The sequence below is a fragment of the Mesoplodon mirus genome, assembly GCF_964341445.2.
Source record: "Mesoplodon mirus genome assembly, chromosome: 6".
NCBI lineage: Eukaryota > Metazoa > Chordata > Mammalia > Artiodactyla > Ziphiidae > Mesoplodon > Mesoplodon mirus.
This window is the reverse complement of record NC_138982.1, coordinates 9559954-9587840: the sequence shown is the minus strand read 5'-3', so window position 1 is coordinate 9587840 and position 27887 is coordinate 9559954. Positions and strand designations below refer to the sequence as shown.

At 41.6% G+C, this 27887-nt stretch overlaps 1 protein-coding gene across 13 annotated transcripts in view; it reads left to right on the top strand.

The window, feature by feature from the left end:
• The window catches only part of SLC9A9 (solute carrier family 9 member A9), a 685122-nt gene that overhangs the window by 595672 nt on the left and 61563 nt on the right, over positions 1-27887 (top strand). The window contains exon 15 of one of the 13 annotated variants that reach the window (XR_014294342.1): positions 24854-24981. The exons of the other annotated variants lie outside the window; for them this stretch is intronic. The gene's annotated coding sequence lies outside the window, so the exon portion shown is untranslated. Of the gene's footprint in view, positions 1-24853; positions 24982-27887 lie in introns of those variants that run through there. 13 annotated transcript variants of the gene reach the window in all.

The window sequence follows — 27887 nt, the reverse complement described above, 5'->3', positions numbered from 1 at the left end:
CTGTGTCCACCTGAAGAATCCACGGGTCCTGGTTCGGGGAGTCCATCCAGTGAGCTCTGGTGGCATTAATATGTGTGTGATGCTCTTGTTGTCAAGTGTGCCTGGCATACAATTGATAGCTTGACGTGATAGCTTCTTGGGTGGCTCATGAAAAATTTCACCAGTCTGGAGGCAGGGTGTGTTTTACTTTAAGTAGAAAGCCAGAGGGATAGCAGAGGATGTAAGTAAGATGCCTTATGTTCAACTTATTGAGTACCTACTATGTGCCAAGCAATACAGGAGGTACTGAGGCCAGCAGCAAACAAGGTAGGCACGGTTGACTCTCATGTCAACCGTTGAATCTCAAGGCACGTTGAATCTCATGTTATTTGATTCATTCAAATGAGTCATGACCCCAAAGCCCCTTGAAATGACAGGTGGCCCTTAGTGTAGGAAAGAGAGACATTGGCATCACCAGAGTTGAATGGGGGAGCTCTTCAGGGAGCCATGAATTAAAATAATTTGTAACCCTCACTTGCAAAATGTAACCAGATAACTCCACAAGTGGTTTCAGAAAGCACCAACATTTCAAAATATTTGAAACAAACATAAGCAATCAGCTTTCTAAAGACTCTCTCTAAATACATCCCCAGTGGTATCCCACGTGAGGATGTACATGGCATTATAACTGCTTCCCTCCTGAGAAGCTGGCTATAGGGAGGAGCTGAGCTTGTATGGGGCAGTAGTGCAGCCAGCCTCCCACCCAGGTGGTTAATCCATTGGGTATGCAGCTTGACTTTTGGTCATCCTTGTCCTCACAAATGCTAGTGTAGAAAGATCTTGTAGACAGCCCTTGACTTAGCACCTAAGTGAAATGAAATTAAAATTCACTAAAAGAAAACACCAGCTTCCTGGATCCTTATATTCCTTGACTGTTTGGTGAGAACAAATGTAGGGGGTGGTATCAGTGCCTGGAAACACGAGCTGTCTTTTGTTCAGGTCATAACTTGGGTCTTCCATGATTTCTTCTTCCATATAATGGGAACAATAAATATTATCTTCTGTTTTGTCTAAATCCATTGGAAAATTTGGCTAGTTATTAAAACTTGTTCACTTATCTCTCAGAGCCAAAACATGTTTAAAACAGTTCAATAGTGCAACCTTCTTAAGACCCTGTGGCCTAAATATGTTGAAATATTCTATAACTGGACTTAAACTCTTCTGGAGTCCTGACAAGTGACTACAAGCATGACATTGTGAATTGTTGCCCAAACGTGTTGGATACTCTGCTATGAATGTGAAAAGTTGTGGATCCCAAGATGATAACTGAGTTTTCTACAATAATTCTAGGATTCTACAAGAGTTTTGGCATCCCTGATTTGTTTTGCCTTTTCCCCCATAAAAGTTTTAATAATATTTCTCTTAAATGAGAATGCTTTCTCATTTCATCTTCACTGTAAGCAAACAATATGAAAATTTGGATTTACACAAACAGGAAATCAGAAGATGAATCCTTCTCTTCTCGAATGGATTCATAAAACAAATTCCTTTAAATCCAATTTTAAAAATCTGTTGAGCACTTTCTCATTGCAAAGCACTGTATTAGACTCTCCTCTTTTCTCTATTTATTCACGTATTCACCACATGATTATCAAGAGGCTACCATGGGCCATGTGCTATACTAGGCAGTAGGGATACAGCTGTTGACAAACCCTCACAGAGCTTACATTCCAATCTGGTTCTGTTTTTGAGTTTCTGATTTACAGATGTCTTTTCAGGAAATGACTATGGTATAAAGAAAGATACACTTAGACATTCCACTATTGGTTTTCATCAAATAGAGGGAAATCTGGCTCAGTGGTCAGGATTTACTGATTTGCTACTGTAGCCTACACACTTACTAGTTGTGTAATTTTAGGAAAGTTATTTACCCTGTCTGTGCCTCAGTCTCTCAGCTGCAAAATGGGGATAATACAAGTCCCTACGTCATAGGTTTGTTTTGAGGATTAAGTGAGTTAAAGCACTCAGATAAGTGCTCAAAAATGTGAGCTTTATTATTGTCATCATTACCTGTTGATGTCTGCTTCTCTTAAAGGACAGCATCATGTAATGTATTTGGTATTCATTGTCATTTATTGTTTCTGAGTGACCAAAATATCCATGGTCTTGTATGCTGGTAAAAATTTTTTGTTGGAACAGCCATATTTTAATACCATAAGAAAGTCTTCAGTCTCCAGAAACAAAAGATTCCACTCAGGCTATAAATCAGACACAATTCTGATTTGATCTTGAGTAGATGGAAGTAGCTTGGTGTTCGGCATTTCCTTGTGTCCCCTGTTCTGCACATGTGATTGTTTCATTTACAATTTTCCTAAGTTACAGTACTTCGTCCCATAGTATTTTTCTGGAAATTACACCACAGAAAGCAATTTTCACTTGATAGAAAAGTGCAACAATTTTCCTGTCCAACAATGGAAGCAATACAAGCCTTTGATGATAATTATTCCTCTTGTACATTCTTGCGATAAAGGAAATCTTTTAATTGCACCTTTCAGGTGAAGCCATCATGTTTTGTCATTAGCAGTGTGATGTTACATTTGAAGATTTCTAGGTCAGTATATATTGAATCATTTTATTAGAAAAAAAAGAAAAGGAAATAATGTGAAGACCGACCAAAACATATGTATTACCTTAATGTTGCCAGTTTTGAATTTAGTTTCAATATTTCTTCCCCATGGGAAAAAAAGAGTATTTTGCTTAAATTGTCTTTAATTGCTACTTGGTCATTCCTTCTCAGCCGTAGGAGACAAGGCATTTACAGGCTGCCAACAAACTCAGGAGCTACCAGAGACACCTTAGCAGCATGAGCCTTGGCTGCTGGTCTCACATATTCTCACCTGACAGGGAGACAGAGGCCAAGTCTATCTCATGGACAGCAGTACTCAGCCCTTGTCTGATTGTGAAACTGTGGTAGACACAGGACAAGGCATGTGGGCAGACATGACCCCACCCTAATTAAAGTTCACTCTACAAGGTGGACAGTGATAACACCCTCTCAACTTATGTCACACCGGTGCATAAATAAGAGCAGGCAAAGAGGTACGTGCGCTGGCGGTGAATGAAAGAAGGGATTACAGGAGAAATCACTACTGTTCTTCTAATCATGTGGGAAAGAGTCCATGGAGGAACTGGGATTTCCTAACATGAAATTAAACAATGGAAAGTGAAGAAGAGCATGGAATACCATGGAGGATGGTCCCATGACAAGTGTGGCACGAATAGCTCAAAGAAGCCTGAGTAAGGCTGCCTGTAAGGCACAGAATTGGGAGAAGAGAAAGCAGGTGGTCTCCAGAGAACTATAGTGTCAGCCTTTGAAGCAAAGGAGGAGACTCTTATTCCCTACACCTAGCGCAATCAGAATTCTCTCCCACTGGTATTAATTTTATTTCTTTGTTTTGGTCACTCAGATGGCTAAAGGTAGGGCAGCGTGTCACAGGCTAAAGAGCCTTTAAAGTTTCCTTTCTGTCGCAAATCTGATTCATCTGTCTGACAGTCATTTATCAGGTACCTACACATTTAATGTTTCCAGAATTAACATTTAATTTTAATATTTCTCCTGGAATAAAACAAGTATTTTGCTTAAATTTTCTTTAATTGTTTTAACTGACTTTAGTTTTAATACTTCTTTCCTAGAAAAAAAAAAATAGGAGCATGTCTTCTGGCTTCTGAAGTCACAGAGATAAATAAGAAATGGTGGTTGCCCTCAAGATGCCAGTAACCTAACGAGGTAGAGACAGCAGCCACCAATGCACTAAGAACTATATAAAAGTTATGAGCAAAAAGCATTACGGAAGCCAGAGGCGGGTGTAGCCAATGCACTCGCCAGCTTTGGAGAATCAGAGAAGCCACACAGAAGTAACTTAGAAACCAGATGGGGAAAAAAAGTAAGAATCCGTGAGGAACTGGGCTGAGGATGTGAATGGCCTTTTGGCAATAAAACAGCACAGGCAGGGCTTCCCTGGTGGCGCAGTGGTTGGGAGTCCGCCTGCCGATGCAGGGGACACGGGTTCGAGCCCCGGTCCGGGAAGATCCCACATGCCGCGGAGCGGCTGGGCCCGTGAGCCACGGCCGCTGAGTCTGCATGTCCGGAGCCTGTGCTCCGCAACGGGAGAGGCCACAACAGTGAGAGGCCCGTGTACCGCAAAAAAAAATAAAAATAAAAACAAAAAAACAGCTCAGGCAGAGACACAAACAGGGTGTGAGGTATTTGGAAAATGGTAAGAGATTCAGTGCAGCTAGATCAGTGGGAGGTGAAACTAAAGAGTTCTCATGTGGACAGATTGGGCTGGATCACATGTGTCACAGTCAAGAAAATGGATTTTATCTTATTGACAGCAGGATACCAATGCCGCGCTTTAAGTACGGAGTCACACAGTCCGGCTTGTTATAATGAAGAGAACTCGTGGCTGTGTGGAAGGGGGCGACTGAGAGAACAATAAACTTAGGATGATTCTGGACAGTTGCTCTCAAAATCACCCACCCGTTTTCTATGTGGATAAAAATGAGGACAGGAATGTTCTCATTCTCCTTTGAGAAACATTTGGGAACGCTCAATATGTGTTTCGAAACACAAGCATATTAACATACAAAGGTATCGTTGCATTAAGAGATTGATTTTTTTTTAACTTCCACTAAGGAAAATCCGGTGGTGAAACGATTAGGGTCTACCAGGAGGTTTTCTGGTTCAAAAGCCAACTCAAGTCTTTCAGCTCAGCTTCTGGTACTACAGTTCCCTAACCATGGTCAGAAAAGGGAGCACTTCTGACAAAGAGGTTTGAACTAATCTAACAGAAAATGTTGGATTAAAAATCACTTCCAAAGAAAAGCCTGCTCTTTGTTCCTAAACTGATAAACTAGAACACCACCAGCCCTCAGGCTACGTTCAGACCTGGGGTCAGCCACTTGCCGGTGGTAACTGCTGATTTTAAATGGAGGGGAAGAAGCACAGGAGGGCTAACCTTTCTCCAGAGGAAACAGACACATCCTCAGAGCATTGCCTTTGACATTCCTTAAAGCCATTTCCTTGGAATTCCTGGAAGTAAACCAGTGTGTTGAGTTTCACTGACCTGTTGCTTGTAAACATAGCCAGAGCTGATTTCCAGCTTATACTTACAGCCTTTAATAGCTGGAACAGGAAAGGCCATAACTCCTTTGTCCCTTTCCTCACTACCCTTTCCCAGCAGTCGCAAACACCTCTTCCTACACCCCTCAACACCAGGAGCACTTGGGTTGCAGGTGCCAAGCCCTTTGCCTTTCCCTCCCCTGCTTCATGTAGACGCAGATCATGCTTGGAGCTTCCATGAGCAGCGTGCCAAGGCTGGCTGCATGCACTGCAGGAAGAGGGCACCCTACTCAGAAGCAGGTACACCACATCTTGAACAGCTCTGGCAGCATAAGCCCAGAAGCCTGGTCTTTAGCTTGACCAATTCTTTTTCCTTTACTTTTTTTTTTTTTTTTTTTTAATTTTTACTCTCAGTCTGAAGTCCTCAGGCCTTCTCTGAACTGCAATGTTCAGAAGATGAACATTATGGTAATTGGTAATTATACAAACTCTTTGCAAACGTCAAGTGCTTCATAAAGTTGAAATGATACTAACTTCATTGACGGGTTTATAGGCTTGAAGGCTCTCAGACTCACTATGCAGATATAAACAAAAAAATTTTATTACATTTTTACTATTTTTAAATTCTAGCTGATTTCCTGCTCTAGTCAGGATTATGACGAGCACACAAATCTGCTCTCAGTCTACAGATGTGCCTGATTGAGAAATCTTTCTCCCCAGATCTCTAGCACTCTCTTTTGAAGATGATCCACTGTGAAATGGATGCACCCCTTTCCTCTATCAATTAGCCCGTTAAGGGTGCCTCTCCTTGCATAATCTCACGTACATGTGGAAGCCAAAAAAGTCAAACTCATAAAAGCAGAGAGTAGAATGGTGGTTACCAGGGGCAGAATTGGGGGAAATGAAGAGGTGTTGGTCAAAGGGTACAAAGTTTCAGTTATGCAGGATGAGTAAGTTCTGGAGATCTAATGTACAGTATGGTGATTATAGTTAATAATTCTGTATTCTATACTTGAAATGCACTAACAGAGTAGATCTTGAGTGTTCTCACCACCAAAAAAAAAAAAAGTAAATGTATGGGGTGATGGATTTGTTAATTAGCATGATTGTGGTAATCATTTCACAATATATACATACACCAAAACATCGCGTTGTACATCTTAAATATATACTATTTTTATTTGTCAACTATACCTGAATAAAGCTGGGGAGAAAAAAATCCCTGCTCTTTACCTTCCAGCTAGTAGAAGCTGGTGCTCTCCAGCTGAGGCCCTTCCTTCCTGGCCTAGCCTTTGTGAGAGGTGTTTGTGTTCCTGATGAGAACCACAGATTAAACCCCAATGAACTTAGTTCTCTTGGTAGCCCAGTCTTTTACAAATCTTTGAAAATGTTGTCTAGGCCATTTAGAAGGACAGATTAAATTTAAATCAGTTTTCCAAACTGCTGACTAGGACTCATTAGTCCTCAAAATCAATTTAGTGGGTTCCTAACTAGTACTTTTTATTAAAAAAAAAAAAAACTAGAGAAAATATGATAATGCATTGCAGCATTAGAAATACTGTATCATGAAACTTGTTTCAGGGGTGTGTGTGTGTGTGTGTGTGTGTGTGTGTGTACACTACTTTGTGATATAAAATGTGTTTCTTTTTTGTTTTGTTTTGTTTTTTGTGGTACACGGGCCTCTCACTGTTGTGGCCTCTCCCGTTGCGGAGCACAGGCTCTGGACGCACAGGCTCAGTGGCCATGGCCCACGGGCCCAGCCGCTCCGCGGCATGTGGGATCTTCCTGGACCCGGGCACGAACACGTGTCCCCTGCATCGGCAAGCGGACTCCCAACCACTGCACCACCAGGGAAGTCCTAAAATGTGTTTCTTAATGGAAATCCTAATCAAAAAGACTTGAAACCTTGATCTATGCTGGCCTCAAACCCTTATCCTGGAACTCTCAGGCCTTTTCACCTAATTGCTTTAAGTGCCAGGGTAGTTGGGTGAGGAGCTGTAAGAGCGAATGGAAGAGAGAGCCATTGACTCTTACGGGTTATTTTGGAAGAGTTCATGGAGCTAGTGGATTTGAGCTGGACTTGGACAAAAGGCAGAACTTGACAAGTAGAAACTGGAGGGAACCAGAGGAAAGGCAGAAGAAGGAGAGAGAAAAGCAACCCAGAGCTGTGGAGAGAGGGAATTTGAAGACCTGGCTCCTAGGCCTACATCTCAGCTGTGGAACCTCAGGCTCTAGGCCTGCTCAGAGCCAATATTTTCTAGTCTGCTATCTGCCCTGCTTAGTAATTACAATTTTCCAATAGAATAAGGAAAGTGAAACCACTTTGAAAACTAGGAAATATCAAACAAACACAAGATATGCTTAGTAAGTTTTTCCAGGCAAAGCAAAGTTCACACGTGAAGGTGAGACTGTGCCTAGGATAGATGGAGGACGGCAGCCTGGCACATGTAGGGCTGGCCATGAGAGAGGAAGGGGCTAAAAAGCTGTGTTTAGGGAAATCTGTAAAGCTTTTGAGCATCAGGTGAAGGTGTCTGGATTTGATTCAATAGATAATGGGGAAGTGGATGATTTGTAGACACAGGAGTGAGTCTTGTTTCAGAAAGACTGATTTAACAGCATTGATTAGGGAGAAGTCACAAGGGCCTAAATAGGACTAGTGGCAACGGGACTAGAAAGAAAAGGGACAGATGCTAGAAAACCCTGGCCCCAAATCCATAGAATGTGATGCTGTGGTACTGGGGGTATTGGGGCTGCAGAGAGGAAGAGCCAGGAGGTGCAGTTATTAGGGAGTGGGGGGCTGTGGGTAGCTGGGGGGGTTCCAACCCTCTGCTTCTGCCAGTCACAGAAACAGGAGGCAGGAAGACTAGTCTCATGGGGAGAAGCGGTTGGTAACCCCACAGGTGGAAACCTATTTATATGAACCTGCTCTGTGTTCTTGCTGAGCCTGTTCTTTGGGAAAAACAAGCCACTGGCCCAGTCTTGCCTTGCAAATACAGTTCTCTTGACCTCTGAGTGAACTTAGTTTTTTCTCCCAAGCTGCTCTCTCACAGGGAGATGCTCTGCAGTTAAAATTATACACTTATTCAACATAGTTTTGGAATTTTTAGCCACAGCAATCAGAGAAGAAAAAGAAATAAAATGAATCCAAATCGGAAAAGAAGAAGTAAAGCTGTCACTGTTTGCAGATGACATGATACTATACATAGAGAATCCTAAAGATGCTACCAGAAAACTACTAGAGCTAATCAATGAATTTGGTAAAGTAGCAGGATACAAAATTAATTCAAAGAAATCTCTTGCATTCCTATACACTAATGATGAAAAATCTGAAAGTGAAATCAAGAAACACTCCCATTTACCATTGCAACAAAAAGAATAAAATATCTAGGAATAAACCTACCTAAGGAGACAAAAGAACTGTATGCAGAAAATTATAAGACACTGATGAAAGAAATTAAAGATGATACAAATAGATGGAGAGATATCGCATGTTCTTGGATTGAAAGAATCAACATTGTGAAAATGACTGTACTACCCAAAGCAATCTACAGATTCAATGCAATCCCTATCAAACTACCACTGGCATTTTTCACAGAACTAGAACAAAAACTTTCACAATTTGTATGGAAACACAAAAGACCCCAAATAGCCAAAGCAATCTTGAGAAAGGAAAATGGAGCTGGAGGAATAAGGCTCCCTGACTTCAGACTATACTACAAAGCTGCACTAATCAAGACAGTATGGTACTGGCACAAAAACAGAAATATAGATCAATGGAACAGGATAGAGAGCCCAGAGATAAACTCACACACATATGGTCACCTTATCTTTGATAAAGGAGGCAAGAATATACAGTGGAGAAAAGACAGCCTCTTCAATAAGTGGTGCTGGGAAAACTGGACAGCTACATGGAAAAGAATGAAATTAGAACACTCCCTAACACCATACACAAAAATAAACTCAAAATGGATTAAAGACCTAAATATAAGGCCAGACACTATCAAACTCTTAGAGAAACACATAGGCAGGACACTCTATGACATAAATCACAGCAAGATCCTTTTTGACCCACCTCCTAGAGAAATGGAAATAAAAACAAAAATAAACAAATGGGACCTAATGAAACTTCAAAGCTTTTGCACAGCAAAGGCAACCATAAACAAGACCAAAAGACAACCCTCAGAATGGGAGAAAATATTTGCAAATGAAGCAACTGACAAAGGATTAATCTCCAAAATTTACAAGCAGCTCATGCAGCTCAATATCAAAAAAACAAACAACCCAATCCAAAAATGGGGAGAAGACCTAAATAGACATTTCTCCAAAGAAGATATACAGATTGCCAACAAACACATGAAAGAATGCTCAACAACATTAATCGTTAGAGAAATGCAAATCAAAACTACAATGAGGTATCACCTCACACCGGTCAGAATGGCCATCATCAAAAACTCTACAAACAATAAATGCTGGAGAGGGTGTGGAGAAAGGGAACCCTCTTGCACTGTTGGTGGGAATGTAAATTGATACAGCCACTATGGAGAACAGTATGGAGGTTCCTTAAAAAACTAAAAATAGGGCTTCCCTGGTGGCACAGTGGTTGAGAGTCCGCCTGCCTATGCAGGGGACACAGGTTCATGCCCTGGTCCGGGAAGATCCCACATGCCGCGGAGCGGCTGGGCCCGTGAGCCATGGCCGCTGAGCCTGAGCGTCCGGAGCCTGTGCTCCGCAATGGGAGAGGCCACAACAGTGAGAGGCCCACGTACCACAAAAAAAAAAAAAAAAAAAAAAAGAGTGGGCAGATGACAGCAGTGGTGGCCTCTTCATTCTCGCACAGAGCAGGAGGCTCCTCTCTCTTTACACGTATAGAAACGGAGGCTCAGCAGAGCTGGGACTGAAACCCTGGGCATGGGACACCCCCATCCAGGGGCCCTTTCCCTATCTTGTGTTTTATCGCTCTGGACTTCAGCTGGGAGTAGCTGCCGTTTGATTTCTGGTTTAGCCGAAAACACCTACATGTTCTTATAACAAATTCTCTTTGGAGGAATTTTGAACTTCACTTTTATTCCTTCACTTATCTGTTTCCTTGAGTGAATTTCTTGATTTCCCCTTTTATCTGTCTCATCATTCCATTTGTTAACGCAAACAAATGCCCCTTTCCCATGCTGCCATCTGATTAAACCATACATAAAGCCGCTTCTCTATTAAAGTCCTAAATTAGTTGCCATGCTTGGGAACGTTCTTGAACCAGTACATGACCAAATTCAATGATGAAATATATCTTCGATGTTCCTTGCTGAGAAAAATGCTATCCATTATCTCATAGGCTCACAGATGGGCACATTTTGGGATTCTAGCAATTGCTTCAGTTATGTCCCCTACCAGGTTCAAGTTCATGTCCTTGGATTGTTTAGATGCTTTTTGTTTATTTGAGGTTTAGCTGGTGAGGAGAAATTCCTTTTCCTTTCCTTTGCTTTTCCGGAATAACTAGTCATGTTCCTTTCTGGAAAAAAGGAAAGTTAGACTTTCCCTTGGCTGTGATATTACTTATTATTTGGTGAAGGAAATTGACAACAGTCATCTGAAAAGTTTTGTGGAGATTGAATGTAATGTTTTTTCCTCACGATTTTTCTCTTGTTTTCTAATAGCTAGTGTTTTCTTTTCCTTTTCATTTTATCCAAAGGTTTTAATAAAAATAATATAATACAAAAAGGCCACAGAGTGCTGAGAAAGAAATGAGACTTTAGTATGATTATTTTTAAGTGTATTTTTTACAACATCAAATATCAGTTTTCTCCTGCAATTAGCTCAGCACTCATTTTGCTGAGAATAATGGAAAAATTAAATGAGGTTCCCCTTTGTGTAAAGTTATGCTTTTCATCCTCTCTCTCCACTTTTTTTCCTCATCTGGTCTCCAGTTCTTTGTACACAGTGGTGTTCCTTTACCCTTAGCCAAATGCAAAGAGAGCATTTTTCCCACAAATTTATTAAGCTGAGAGAGTTTTAACTGGCATATAGGAGAAATCTATATTCAGATAAGAATTTATACAAGTCTGAGCTTGTCTTTGAAATCTGTTTTGTCTGTGCTTGGACCTTCCTACAAATTTGAAGGGAGAGGTTAAAATTGGATTAAAATTAAATTAGTTAAAATTGGATTTAGTTCTCTTTTGCCCTTTAGTTTAATCAAAAAGAACTTCTTTATATTCAGTGACCTTAAATATCTATAACTTTAACTAAGACATTATTTTTCCTCCTTCTGTAGTCAAGCTATATTAAGGGGGGCATATGCATAGATGAGACCATTCTTTCATGTGATAGAGACTCCAGTTCACTAAGGTCTATCCTTTCCCCACATTTCTACTTACCTAGATTGGAATCCATGCTCCATCATTTCAATAACACCTTTTCAAGCACTCTAGATTCCTTTGTCCGCTATCCTTTTGGTACACCCATCTGACAAAATCCCAAGCAGTGGTGGACCCAACTCTCTGCTTTTGGGGGAAACTGCATCTGAGTCGCTGAGCCCTATTACAGTTACACACCTGGGAAAACTTCTTCTCAATTAAACTGTTGAATACCAACCTCAAATGGATCTGTACTGCTCAACTCTCCTACTTCACAACTCTCATAACTTTGATCTTTAATTACTCTTTCAAACCTATGTCTGCTCTCCTGAGACTTCAACTCTCCAACTTTCCCATCTCGCTCTCAACAAATGAGCTCCCCTCCTAATAGAGAGAGGAGGCTAATGGAGAATAGAAGCCATTAGATGGGAACTCCTCTCATCTATCTGTCAAACGTTCAAACCAACCTACTTCCACACTTTCTCTTTTCTTATATTGTCAACCACTCCTTCTCAACTAAATCTTTTGAAATGACTTTTAAAAAAATTTTATTTTATTTTGGAGTATAGTCGATTATCAATGTTGTATTAGTTTCAGGTGTACAGCAAAGTGACTCAGTTATACGTATACATGTATCTATTCTTTTTCAAATTATTTTCCCATTTAGGTTATTACAGAATATTGAGCAGAGTTCCCTGTGCTATGCAGTAGGTCCTTATTGGTTATCTGTTTTAAATATAGAAGTGTGTATATGTCGATCCCAAACTCCCAATTTATCCCTCCCCCCAAACTTAAGAAGTCTTAACCATTTAACACCAACTACATAAATAAAAACTTTCAGTAACCTCACAACCCCTTCACCAATCATCTTCTTTCACCTTCCCTTTTAAAGTCGAAATTCTCAGAAAAAATGACTATAATCACTGGCTCCATTTATTCTCCATCTACTCAGTCCTCATCCCACTCAGTTCTGGCTTCCATCTCAACCACTTTACTAAAGCAGTTTGTTAGGTCCACAATGACCCCCAGATCTCTAAACCATACGGATATTTTTCAGTTCTCTTCTGACGTGTCTTTTTAGCAGCATGTGGTACTGTTGATGGCTCCCTGCTTGTCATGCTCTTTCCCTTGTCCTCCCTGGCTCAACACTCTCTTTGAGTTTCCTCCTGTCACTCTGGCCAATCGTTTTCAGGCTCATCTTTCTTTGTCCTTTATTATTATTTTTTTAATTTAATTAATTTATTTATTTATGGCTGTGTTGGTTCTTCATTTCTGTGCAAGGGCTTTCTCTAGTTGCGGCAAGTGGGGGCCACTCTTCATCGCGGTGCGCAGGCCTCTCAATATCGCGGCCTCTCCCGTTACAGAGCACAGGCTCCAGACACACAGGCTCAGTAATTGTGGCTCACGAGCCCAGTTGCTCTGCGGCATGCGGGATCCTCCCAGATCAGGGCTTGAACCCGTGTCCCCTGCATTGGCAGGCAGACTCTCGACCACTGCGCCACCAGGGAAGCCCTTTCTTTGTCCTTTAAATGCCGGGATTAATCAAGATTCAATCCAAGGCCCTCTTCTCACTCTGTTCTCTATCCCTAAGTGTCCATCTATACTCTTGGATTAAAACAACAGGGAAACAGAGATAAGTCACAATTTAAACCTCTGTCAAACTCCAGGTATGTAGATGCAACTTACTTGATAGCCCCACACATATGCCTTAAACTCAGGAATTTCCCCTGCAAACCTAATCCATGTCCAGTGTCCCCTCTGCACTGTTAACACAGACAAAAAGCTCAAGCATTTTCTTGGGTTCCCTCTCCTTTATCCAGCTGTTATGTAAATCATCTCTCAACAGTTTTACTACCTTCAGAATTTACGTTCAGGATAGCTTGGAATGTTCTGATTGTTATTGTTTGGTTGAGTTATTTAGAAGAACTACCTAACACCTTTTTTTTCCTCCAACACACTGAAACAAGAAAGAATTATAAATGGGAAATGATGTAAGTGTAAAATAGTGCACAGGATCAAGTATTTTTTGAAAAAAAAAACAATTACATGCCAGGAAATATTTTGTTTTTTTAAAGAAAAACAACATTAATAGTGGGCATCATTCTTGTCACCTTCTCAAGGTCAGAGTCACTAAATTACACAGGACTGAGACACATTCTCGCAGCTACACCCAAGAATTTCAAAAGGTCTAAATGGATTGTCATATCTTCTTAGATACATACATTTCTTCCATTTGGAGGAATTGTAAAACAGAGTATTAAAGTTAATTTTCTGATCATAAAATCTTTTAAATGGGCCTCCTTATCATATTGGATTTCTCAAGAGATCTGTAACTTAGCCTGTAAAAGAGATGGCTTAATATATTTTAAAATATTATCTTTGGTTCTAAGCAGAAAGCACTAAAGACTTAAAATGAACATTTTACCCTGTTTTCTTTTGGTCTTGACTGTTTTTACACTAGTAAAACAATGATATAGTCTTCTGCAAAACCTCCTAAGAATATAGAACTAAATGCATCAGAATATTGCATTGTTTGGAAAAATGAAAGAGGTGTATTTTTGCAAGTAAACCCTCTACCTATATTGAAAGCTCAGTATTCATAGGCATATTGATAGGAGCTTTCTCAAATAATATGCCTCCCTCTGCCAACATACAAAACAACCTCCATCAGTGAATAATGAGCATGACTAATTATTAACCTGAACAACAGATGACATCAGAGAAAACGGGCATAAATTATCCCAAAATGAACTGTGAATGAATCTGTCCACTTAATGAATCTAATTTACATGATTCTTCTCCCTGCTGTTCCCTTTGTAAATAATCTTTCATTTAAATAATTTCCAGCCCAAAAGCTGAAATCATTATTCTGAGAGTTATGTGGGTTTGATGGGTAAGCCATTCCTTCAGCCGTAACTCACGAGCTGTTCAGATCATTGATCACTACACCTGGCTGTTAGTTTAGATATAATGTTGCTCAGGTAGTCAGCTCAGGACCTTGTTCAGAGCTCAGATCACAGAGAGAGAACTCATGGGAACTCATGGGACCTAGAACCAGGCTTCCAAGGCAGCAGTGTTGGGTAAATAGCCTAGTGAAAATGTATACCCTCTGTCATTTTTAACTTATGAATAAATTTTATTTTATTACCAGGGCAAGCCATGGGGCTCACCTAGCTGCAGTAACATGCTTTCCTCAAGCCCAAACTTCATGGCCAATCACCCAGGCCAGGAAGCAGCCTGCTGGATTGTAGATGAGATACAGGTTGTCAAATTTAAATTATGAATAGCAGACAAAAGTGCTTCCTTTTATATATAACCATGAATCATCTTGGACACCATCAGGAGAATCAGTGGTAGTCAGGCCACTTTCACAGCCTTCCAGGTTCCAGCAGACCCTTTAAATTCATGCTGGGGGGACACGGTGGGGACTCCTGCAGTTTTCTCTTTACAGCATTTTTTTTTTTTTTTTTTTGCTGAATCCAAGACCACATTATGAAGCCATATCATTGATTTGATCGACTACCACTTGTGGCAGTTCTCTCTTAGCTGTTGGAAATTACTTTTTTTCCCTCTTAACATCTTGCTAAAACATCTCATTCTGAAAATTGGCCTACTCTCACCCTTCATTCCCACACTTTGCTTAGAAAAAGAGAAGAATTGTAAAAGAATGCCCTCCTGTTCCTGTCACTACAAAGTGAGAAATCAAAAGGAGTTCAATATTTCCTGTCACACATGTACTCATGTGAACCTGATCACACAAAATTAGTCCCTTCATAATAAAGAGGGAGAGAACCAAGGACAAAAAGCGTTCATAACCTCTTCTGGTATTAAGTCTATGGGATGTGCTACACAGTCAAACCATCTATTAAGGTCAAAACCATTATATCCTTCTCTGGGTGTCTAAACTGCCTGTATCAGTCATTTCAGCAGATAAAAGAATATAGACTAGAAAATAGGATAGTTGCAGATTTGAGAAACAAAGTGTCAGTGCCATGAATGGCAATAATACCACTTGTATTATTACAGTCATTTTTATATTACTAGCATTTGAGGATTATATTGTGTAGCATTTGAGGATTGTTTTGACAATTTGTTCAAAGAGAGATAAGATAGAAAGAAGGAAGAGTCTTTTCACAAAGAGAGACATGTTTGTGTGTGTGCATGCATATGTGTGTGCATACCTGTATGTCCTGGCTTGAACGTGCACTAGACATACTGTACCCAACCTGAGTGATTAAACGGAACACCCAAAAGGAATTCTTGCAACTAATTTTCAGTTTGCTTGGTCTTTTGAAATAACATGATATGCTATGGTCTCCACAGGGGTATGTGTCTACAGCATTGCCAGATTTTAACTTGCTCAAGTTAATCTTGACAAATCCAGTTCTTGGCAGCTGTTTGGCCTTGAAGGTTATTTTATTTGTGGCTATTGCTCTAGTGGCTACCTAGGTAATAGCATTGTGTGGGGTGTTTTAAATCTAAGGTAGTTCAATGATAAACAGGAATACATCCCCAAAAGCTTTATAAGTGGCCTCATGAGGAATCTTCCAGCTCAGTAAATTCTGGATTAGGGCCTTCTGGTCATAAGGAAGCACAAGTTCTGGTGTTTGTTTCATTGAGAGTTCCCTTCCTAAGGGATCAACAAGCAGCTTTCAACATGGTCAGCAAAGCACTCAGTTGTGCTAAGTAAAATCTGAAATTTGGAGCCACAGTTTCCACATTCACCTTTGCCTGCCTCCTACTAAGGTGGCAGGGGAGCTGGGCCCTTCCCATGACATGGCTCATAACACAGCTCTACATCCAGACGTGGATTTGCCAAGAATCGATGACATTCAACTCTCAGGGCCCTTCACTCGAGGGAGACCCTTGTAAAGAATCTGTCCTTATTTTATACTCAAAGTTTATATTCTTTTTGTTAAGGAGGGTCCCCCAGATTGGATAACCTTCAGGGTCCACAAAATCTGGATCCACTCCTATTCATTTGAGTAAGCAAGACACAGCAAATACGATCTATTGTGAGTCTTATTGTAATAATATGTGTCACATCACTGTGAAAGATTTCAATCCCTAGCACCCATTTAGCACCATTTTCTGCATTTGCTTATTGGAGCAGTTTTGGTAAAATAATATATTTTCAATTTACTTCAGTGGGGCTCAAAAATTCCTCGGGAAGTTCAATCCTCAATTTGGTATCTGAAACTAATGTTATTCCTCTCCACATCTCTCCCCAACCATCTTGCACAGCTTCTCCTGCTCATCATACTATGGCAAGTACCTTGTCACCTCCTGAGAAGTGTGCTTAAATTTACAGGTACCCAGTCATGTGGGTTACAGGATGTCCTCCAATACCTTCCGTCCTTCAGTCTAAATTTGCACTGTACAGCCAATGACCTAGAATGACTCTCTTGACCTCCTTTGCCACTTGGTACAGTTATGAATTGATGATTATGTTGAAATCTCACTCTGGATCCCCCAAACCACCCCACACCACATATCCTTAACTTCAAGCATTGGAGGCTCCCAAACTGGCCTCATCTCAGGCATACATTCTCATGACCAAGGCTTCATGGGAGCCCGGCACCTGTAAGCCTTCTGCTCCAAAGGGTCTGCACAATAGAAACACTAAAGAACCGTGACAAAAAGCCTAATGAAGGAAAATTACCTCCCAATCATACCAAATCAATGCTATCCTGAGATAAACCCAGAGAAAAGAACTGATTATATTCAATATAAGCGCCAAAAGGCATTTGGGCAGATTTTTCAGCCTAAAGGATAGTGGGAGGGGCAGTCTTAAGAGTTTTGTTAAGGATTTCTTAAAGAATTTTCTTTGAATTAAGTACCCTTTTCAGCTTTAATTATGATTCTGCTACCAGCAAGAGTGGTAAAGTTCAGATGATAGTAACTGCACAAAATATGTAGAAATGAATAAAAACTTTTGTCCTGATGACTGATAAATTTCAATAAATTCTTCATCTCTCTTTTTTACATTCCTCATACCAAGCCATTCATACTGTCATCTTAGAAAGAGCAAATGAAAGGGCACCTGCAGACAGGTTTTTGGATCTTAAGAGAACCTTTACTGAGTGGAGATAAGATCTGTACAGAAGACCTTTTCTGAGTATATTCTGAAATACAGACAGATGAGTATAGTAAGGGCAAATAATTATTATGAATTGCATCTGGAAAAGGATCGGTGCCCACTTTCCAGAAGAAATCTTGACGAGGGTGCAAACAGAGAGCCCTGGGAAAGCTGCCAAAGCCCAAACCAAAACCTCATTAACAGTGTCTCTTCAGACTCTGCTATAGAGTGGTTGAGAAAGGAACCCATCTTGGTTTTCCACTGAGAAATCCCAACTGCTCATCAGTAACTGTTTGCTCACCACGATAGCCTCTAGGACTACCACTGTGCCTGGCACATAGCAGGTGTTCTAGTAAATGTTTAATCGGCAGGTAATCAAAAAGGTCCTGCAGTTAAATAATAGTAAAAACACGAACGTATTCCACAAAAAGGCTTGCTCTATTTCAGGCTGGTATTGGGCATTGGCTTTTGACCTCTGCCCACTGCTTTATTTATTTATTTGCTTTGCACTTAATTTTTCTGGCTTAGCATGGTTGTGCACAGGATCTGGAACCTAAGACCGTATTAGGCCATTCAAGCATGAAATTATAGTTTGTTGGCTGATCATGTGCAAGGGTGCCTAGGAGACTAAGCATGATATAATAGTGCTGAGGGCTTCTAACAGGAATTTAATCCACCATGATTCCAAGACACTTATTATTTTGTTTACAATGTCACAATGCACAAGTTCTCATGTTGTGTCTTTAATGCTCTTTAGAGTTCTCCTATGCATTAGTCTTTGACCTGATTGCTTTTTTCCATATCAGTTAACACCTTTCTGGGAGCTGTAATTGTATGTAGCACACCCCATAATTCAGGCAGCACAATTCTTTAACAAGCAGTTGTCACTCCCAGAGTTGTATTAATAATTGTGAGAAAACAGTGAATTGAGCAACAGTTGTAAACATGAACCTAATGATCAGAACTGAACACAGCCAAGCTCGGCTTTGGAACAGGAGAGGAAATGATCAGAGTCGTGTGATTGTTGAGAACTCCAGAGGACACCTCAACAATCTGCACTTTTAGTGACGACTATCATTCACCAGGCACAACAAGGGTTTTCAATGATGGGGCAATGCAATATGATGGAGACCCTTAAGAACAGCCGTGAAAAGGATCTGAAGAATCATTTATTCATATTAGAAACAAAGTAGTATGTCAATGCAGAAGGAGGGGATGTGACATAGAGGAAGGCAGGAGGGAAAAGGAATTCTGTGCATTGAGCGAGAATCAAGCAGCCTGGAACCCAACTGGGAAAGATCCTCATCCAAGGCTTGAGCCGAGTAGGTGAGCGAGAGAGCTGGAAACTGCATTTCTTCCCTCCAGACACTCAGCTCCTATGTGGCAAATTGTAATGAATTACAAAAGCGAGAGATGACAGCCAACACACACTAGCAGTGAAGGAGGCTGAGGGCACCCGTCCAAGGAGCAGTGTGATGAGCCTCCACACCAGGAGGGAGCAGTAATGAGCAGACTGTGAGACAGAGCGAGGTGGCGTTCCAGGGACGCACAAATCATCGCTGATGATGATGGAGAGTGAAGCCCTCGGTGGCAGGTAGTGGCGTAGGGAAGCCAGAAGTCCGTCCCTCGGGCTGTCAGGTGACACAGAGCCTTGTGTAGGAGGCATCAGTGAGATTTAAGTTATGGAATCTGAAGGTTTCCAGCATTCTTAACCACTCCTTGGTTATAATTCCAGCAAGACCTAATAGGGAAGAGATCACATGGCATTCTTTTATGTTATAAGCTAAGGTGGTGTGACTTGTGGAACTTTGAAGGTCTTTGGACTCAAAACACATGGGTTCAGACCCCTGTCTCTTTCACTTAATAACTGAGTGACTTGGCCAAGTCATTTTTCAAATCTCTTTTGTAATCTTCAAACGGGAAGAAGCTATTGTCATAATGGCAAAGTATCAAGCACTGTACCCACATGCATGATTATTTTAATAAATTGGCAGCCTAGACGTACAATCCTCAGGCTGCTCTAAGTCATTTTTTAATATAAAGGTGATTGATTACCCTGGACCATTCTGACTGTTTTCCTCAACCCAGTGGCAGCTGTGAGTGGAAGCAAACACCTGTGTAAGGCCATCACCTGGTTTGGGTGCAGTCAGGTGTGTCATTATTTTTAAAGAATCTTTTAAAAATATGTGTATGCAGGTCCCAAGTTCTGTACACACACTCTAGGCTAGGAATGAGTTAAATGATTAAACAGAGCTGACTGGCTCCCGCCTGCTCCCTCTCTCCCTCTCTCCCTATGGGTTTCACAAAGGTGTTTGTTAATATAACACTGCCCTGTCTCCCTGTCAGGAGCTCCAGTCTGACACAGAAAAACACAGACCAAATCAGGCCAAAGATGTTTACAGTGCCTTTCCCTTTGCCACATTTTTTGTGCAAACTGAAAGATTACAGAAAACTGGATTCAGTTTTATTTATAATGAAGCCTCTTAGAATGGATTTAGGCACAACTGGGTTGACAACCGTAACACTTTGACATTGCAATAAAAAATGAGAGCTCTTTTCTTTCTTGAAACTCTGCAAGACCACTACAGTAATGTGGCCAGTTTTCAGCCTGGTACAAAAAATACACATTCTGTACCTCTCCAAAACCACATGACTATATGTTTTAATAGGGCTTTTTATTTAAAGAGACATCTATATTAGTCTCTTGTATAATATATAAAAGTCACTTCATTGGCATTCAAGGATCCCTCCTTGCTTGAGAGAAAAGCAAAAAGCATGTGATTCTCCTTCATGGGGTCATGACTGCTTCCACTCTGGCCCTGACGTGAAGCAGCGGTGGGTTCTGGCTTTCAAAGTATCCAGGCAAGGATGCTCCTCTGCCAACAGAGAGGATGTAGGTCTAGGAAGAAAGGGATGTAGGTACAAGGCCAGGAGATTCCCCTAGGCTGGAGATTCCCCTTCCCACTCTTTAGTTTCCCAAGAATCTTCATCAGGGTTTGTCAAGCTGTCTCTAAAGTAGTACTTTCTAAACATGGAGGCAGCTCAGAATCCCCTGAGGCACTGATTAAAAGTTCAGATCACTAGTCCTCCCCCTGCAGATTCTGATTCAGGCAACCTGGGTGTGAGGCCAGGGGATCTGTATATTTAACCAGTATTCCAGGGGTTTCTGCTAGAGTAGGTCAACAGGAAAGCTTTGGGAAAGTCCAGAAGTCCTCTGAAGAAGCTGCCCTGTCAGATTCCAGTAGAGCCTGACTACTGTGCCCATTTTACAGAAGAGAACACTGAGGATCAAAGTAAGTAAGGGGCCAAATTGGCTCATGAACCAAAATCTGTTAGATTCCATAGTCCACACTGTGACCCACAATGTCACAATGTCCCTCCAGTGCAGTGGGTGACTGAGTCTCATGTCACTCCCTCTGCTGTGGCTTCTATTAGTTTTCCGCATGTTAGCTTCCAACAGCTCTCTACTAATATATGCTGTTGAAATGTAATAACCAGGATTGTTAAATCAGAAACCTTGACTTTAAACCTGTTTTAACTCCATGGTCATGGTATAAGGGCATGTAGGTAGATCCAGATCTCTCCCAAGAGTCAAGTTCATGGGCTTTGTGACACCTCTTTTCTGCTATGTTCAGGCCACTTTTTCAGACATGCACAGGGTCAGAATTGAATTTCCAGACAATTAAAATTAAAAGAAGTCCAATTGATTGACACATGCAGATGCTTACCCAGGGATTTCTTATGTCTAGTTCAGTGCTCTTCACATCAATTATAGCCTTTTTTTTTTTCAAATATAAAATTAGTAAAAGCAAAACTGCTTGGGTTGAAGATGGGATGAACATCCTAGAGCCTAGAGTCCAACCCTCTCTCCTACCTTCTTCTCCTCCCCATGACGTCCACTGAGGTCCCTCCCATACAGCAAGGAATCTTGGGGCTCCACAGAACACAGCTGGAAAGTCAGGGTCCTAGGGTCTCCTTGCAATTAAAAAAAAAAAAAAAGACGCTAACGAAATGCATAAGATTTTGTCGAGAGAGTAAAACATAACAAATGAATAAAACACCCCTTACTTGGCTCCATTGTTAGGAATTAATACAATCTGATCATTGAAGACTTTAAACAAAGTTAGGGACTTCTGCACTCTGTGGTGTGTTCCTCCGCTGGCGGCTTTTATTACCAGGGCAAGCCATGGGGCTCACCTAGCTGCAGTAACATGCTTTCCTCAAGCCCAACCTTCATGGCCGATCACCCAGGCCAGGAAGCAGCCTGCTGGATTGTAGATGAGATACAGGTTGTCAAATTCAACTCATGTCATGGCTGCCGACTATTCCAGCTGCCTCTGTTGTATAGAGAGAGATAATAGAATGGAAGTTTCAGACCAAGTAAGAACTTAGTGCTTCCTGTGAATCACTAGTTTCCAGCTTATTAGTTCTGAAATGATCTGGATAGTTAGGTAGCCTCGGAGCATTAATTGGTCACTAAATAACAATTGGTCGGACAAATCCAAGTTTTATATACATTTGCAAAAGGACCTAATGTGTCTTTTAATTTTAGAGGTTTCACTGTACTATCTGTTCACAGGAATCACAACCAAGCAAACACACCTAGTCAGGGCAATGCTGTGATGTGCATACAATGAGGATTTAGGCCAACCAGGACACAGAGTGAAAGCAGAGTTCCTGGTGGGTGGGAATTACCTTGTCCAGACCAGAGGGAAACATGGATGTTCCCATCAGTCCTCCATAAAAAGGCTACAGTAGGTGTAAAATAACCCATTTCCTTAATGCCATTTGCAGCAACTTGGACCGACCTAGAGATTATTATACTAAGTGAAGTAACTCAGACAGAGAAGGAAATACTACATGATATCACTTATATGTGGAAACTAAAATATGACACAAATGAACGTATCTATGAAACAGATCCACGAATATAGAGAACAGACTTGTGGTTGCCAAGGGGGAAATGGGCTGGGGGAGGGATGGATTGAGAGTTTGGGATTAGCAGATGTAAACTATTATGTACAGAATGGATAAACAACAAGGTCCTACTATATATCACAGGGAACTATATTCAATATCCTGTGATAAACCATAATGGAAAAGAATATGAAAAAGAATGTATATACATGTATAACTGAATCACTTTGCTATATAGCATAAATCAGCTATACTTCAATAAAATAAATTTTTTTTAAAGTCACCCATTTCCTGAGCCACAGGGCCAGCCCAGCCTACTTGACAGCAAGAGGCTCAGGTTTTAGTTCCCGAAAGTGAACTTGATCATACCTAAGAGTAACAATACACTCCTCAACGGCTCTTATTTCTTCTAATGTATTTCCTGCATTTTATATATGATTTAAATTAAAAGTCCTGAAAGTAACATGGAGGAGTGAAAAGAATATAGCTCTTGGCATCAGAGTACCCTGTGATCATAAACAAGTTACTTAAGGTCTCTGAGATGTGGTTACCTCAGCTGTAAATTGGAAATAATAAATACATATTTACAGGATTAATGTGGGGATCAAGTGAAATTATACGTCTGCATATAAGTTAGCAAACACATAAACACACAGAAGACTGCCCAGAAAGCACAGTCATTCCTAGTTATACTATTTGAATAAAGTCCAAACAAGGGCAAATCCTTTCCCATCTTCCCCAAGTCATCTCCTCCCCTCTCCAAGATCATCAGGAAAGAAGATAAAACCTACTACATTTAATAAATGTTCTCACTAACTAATACCCAGACAAGTGGATCTCAACCCTTGGGCACACATGAATCATCTGGGTTCACTGGTTTGGGGTGGGACCTAGGTACAAGATATTTTTAACAAGTACTCAAGTATTTCAATGTGCACCCGGGGTTGAGAACCAATGGCTTAAACTATTAAACAGTTTACTACTGTTTTTTCTGATTCAAGATTCTGCCCACTCCAATCCATTCTCTAGTGTACTAGTAAAATAGGCTTTCCGATAATCAAATCTGACCTTGTCATTCCTGTATTTAAAAACCTTAGAATACTTCCTTTGCCTACAGCAAAGATAGTGAATATACTTTTCCTATGTTCCAATCCGAGTAAGGTGGAGGGGGCTTCCTAAAGCCCTGTGCAGAGAAGGATTCCGTGGGTCGGCCTGGGCTCAGCAGGAAAGACGCCATTCATGGCAGACTGGGGACATCTGCCATGAGGGTGGGAAGGGGGAAGCTCTGGGATTGCCATTCCCAGTATATAGAATAAAGCTAAAGCTCTGACATGACACTGAAGATCCTGAAGAGGTTATTTCTCTAATTCCATTTCCTGTCTATGAAGCCACAGGCTTTATCCACAACCAATTTCTTATTTTTCCTCCCAAGCATGAATCCTTAGGTCTGTGACTTCGCTCATACTGCTCCTTTGCTAGGAAAGGAAAGGGCCTTGCCCTCCTCCCACCCCACCAATACCACTCCTTAATCCACTAATCCATCTTCAAAATTCAGGCTGAAGTTCACTTTATCAATTCCCTATGACGACGCCAGATATAATTAGTCTCTCTCTCCTCCTCCATCCTTGCAAAGCATTTTCCCCTATTATTATAACTGACTTTGTCATAATACCATATGGTAATTTACTCTCTGTTTACATATTCAAGTCCCCCAATATACGATGCACATCATTAATGCTCAGTAAATGTGGAAGAATGAATGAATGAATGGACTCCTTGGTGGCAGATACCATTGCTTACTCATCTTTGTTTCCCAATGCCCAGCTAATAACCGACTCATAGTAGGAATTCAGAAGTCTGCTGAGGGCTTCCCTGGTGGCGCAGTGGTTGAGAGTCCACCTGCCGATGCAGGGGACGCGGGTTCGTGCCCCGGTCCGGGAAGATCCCACATGCCGCAGAGCGGCTGGGCCCGTGAGCCATGGCCTCTGAGCCTGCGCGTCCGGAGCCTGTGCTCCGCAACGGGAGAGGCCACGCAGTGAGAGGCCCACGTACTGCAAAAAAAAAAAAAAAAAAAGAAGTCTGCTGAGTGACTGAGTCAGTGTCTAAAGGCTCTGCTGCCATCCATATGGCAGAGTGATCTGGGCTCATTCTGAGTCACAAATCACAATCTGCCAGAAAACTTCCATCTGGAGAGATCACTCCCCTCAGCAGCTTTTCCTTTCAGTCTTTAGGCCTGTTTTGTTCCTTATTCAACAGGAAATAATTGAATGCTAGCACTGACTCAAAAATAACTCGGGAAGCTATAAAAATTGTAAAAGGTCTATTAGTAATATTGTGCAGGGTGCTTTATGGCAGCCCTGCAGAGGGCCATCCATTTAGTTCCCAGGGTTTCTTTATGCATTTCTGTTGCAGGTGTTCTTCTTATCCAGGTGGTCAAGGCAGCCCACCAGCCCCTCACAACCCTCTTGTGTGCAACTTGGCCTTGCTGACTGCTGGGTGCAGCGAAACTGATCAGCTGTCTATGTGGAGTAAAGGGAAAGTGCTCAGGGTTTGCTCAGGATTATCCTTAATCAGTTAATGTGCAGAAGAAATGCTGCATCCGTTCTTTCTTACCCCGTCCCACCTGACACATAAATGCTGTACTCTCTCCACTAACTAAAGGTGAAATTCTGCCCCCAGAGAATTCTTTTGTAAGCACGACCATGCTGAGATACACAAAGAGTTAAGCTTTCTCGATTCCTTGTGGTTTACTCATTTAAATCAGCATCGCTACAGAGCAGAAACTATTTTGGCTCCATGCATAAGTGGAATATCTAATATAGAATTACATTATAATGAAATATGCATTAACGCAAGCCTCATAAAGTGCTTTTCATGTTCTGTGGACATCCAAAAGTTGAAAATGCCTATAATCTTATTTTGGTTGCTGCTCAAGTGATGATTCATCAGGTTAATACACTTAATTAAAAGTCACATTTGAAACATTCAAAGGGATAGTTAGTCCGCTATTGGCATTTGCTATAACACAATTAAGCATTGTGGAAATAAGACAATAGGATGTGTCACACCTACAAACAGAAGGAAGACCTTTAATGATTTTCAGGAAACAACATGTGCTTGACACCCAAGAAAGTGTAACTAACCGTATCCTAAAATATTAGCCATTAATAATAAATTTGTGCTTAAAGAAACACTCTCAAAATAATATCCAAACTACTTTTAAATGAAAATTAATGAAAAAGAGATATGTCCAAGTGCCATTTATTCCGCAGCTCAGGTCTGATTAGTTGACTGTTGGTCACAGTCCTCAGAAATGGCCCAAGACGGTCGAGACTGTCCCTTTTGGCTTCTGATGACCTACCCGTCCCCAGTGTTGAAGGTGAGACTTGAAACTAATTAAGTCCACTCCCCACCACTTGGCACTGAATTTAAAATAGAATGACTGAGCTCGTTCCATTCACAAACGTCTTGACTTCCCACTAATGCACTTTATCCTTTTTTTCTCCTGCCCTCAAGTTCATGTTGGTTTAAAACGCAGTTGGGCTGCCCTCTGCTCACACGGCTCCTACCGATGCTGGGCTGCCCCGCCGATGGCCCTGGCCAGCACATCAGGTGGCACACACGGTCCCTCACCTCACCATCTGTTTCCTCCACCTTGGACTCAAAGCCTGGCGTGGCGGGTCATAGCCCGGTCAAATTCCACTTTTCCTAGAATTGCACCTCCAGCATTTTTGTAAAAAGTATTTTGAAAGCTCTTTCTCAGGATTTCTTTCTAATTACCCTCCCTCCTATATTACGGAGAAAAAAAACCCCACAGAGCCAATCCTGCAGGTACGGGTGCCAAAGAAAAGCTGCGGGGAAAGGGATCCGCGCCCAGGGACCTGGGCCCCGGGCTCCTGAGGTCCCTCCAGCGAGGACCCCGTAGTTCCCCGTAGTTCCCGCGGAGGACGGGACCAGCCCTTCCTGAAGGGGAACAGCTGGGAGGCTGCGCAGACGAATGGAAGAGAAAGGGTTCTCCTTGGGCCGGGAGGAGACCCGAGACCCCGCCAGGCGGGCACCGGGAGGCAGAGGGTCGTGCACACAGGTGTGCCCAGCTTCTCCCGTGTAACCACCTTCCCCCGCCCCAAGAATCTGATGGGAAATCAAAATTGTTTTGTTAATCAACGATTTTAAATGTCATGTCAGTAGAGATCCACTGCTGCCCACACACAGGGGAGTTCCTTTTACAGGGTCTACAAGTTATTCATTTTTTCCTTTTGGCTATTTTGGTCCTCCTGGCTTTACTGAGTACCCTGTTCTGCCCCTGGGTTCAGCCTCTCACCTTTTGCATCAACTCCCCTACCGCCACTTCCACCCCAAAACGTGTGTGCGCGCACGTGCGCGCCCACACACACACACACACACACACACACACTTCAAGGGACAATAAATTACTAGATCCGTAAAAGATTGCCCTAAATAGGAAACATTCCTTATGCGGTAGGATTTCTTGTCAGCATTATGGAGCAATGTGTTGTTTGGATCACAGCTATACTGAGGCTCAGAAACAGCCCTTGTTCTTAAATGGCTGGACTCTTGAAAGTCAGTTGTTGGCATTCCTGACCCTTTTAGAGCAAGTGCCACATGCAAAGATCAACTTGAGTGGGAAGTTTGGGGCCCACATCAGGCAATAAGGTTATATTTTCAGGGCTCTTTGACGAGATCTTTAAATGGGTCACATGTGGTCAGGCAAAGTTGACGCAGAGTACTAAAACAGCACAAAACAAGCACACTTGCAGACAGGCAGGAACAGCATGATCAGCAAGGAAAATCCAGGTACTGTTCTAACCATCTTTCGGGTCCATAACAAATAGGGTAATGGGGGAACAGATCAAGCTAATCAGGGAGAACAACCCAGATATCCTCCAGCAGCTAAAGCTAACTTGTGCCAGAAACAGGAGAAGCCCTGTGTACAAGTTGTGGAAGCTGGGAAAGTTCCAGCAATGGTGACAACATTACTTCCAGGTGGAGAACTGGATGTTCTGAAAAAGAGGATCTCAGGGAACTGGGCTGAGAATACCGTGTAGGGTTTTGAATCAGGGAGATGAAGGAAGGGGAATGTGCCGGACATGATCGGGGCATCTAGACTCCAGTGTTACATCAGCACCCGTTTAATATGGCAGAGTTCACCTGATTCTTTATGGCTCACGGTTGCTGTGTTTTCAGGCTGTTCAGAATGGTTCTGTGAAACAATCTTTAATATCATTAAAGATCTTGAAACCAGAGGGATTGTAACTACTTTGTATTTTTTTAATTACTAGAGTTTACTTTTTAGAGCAGTTTTAGGTTTACAGAATTTTGAGCAGAGTTGAGCAGGGTTCCCATATACTTCACCTCTCTCTTCATATAGTTTCCCCTATTATTATTTTGCATTCGTGTGGTACATTTGTTACAACTGATGAGCCAT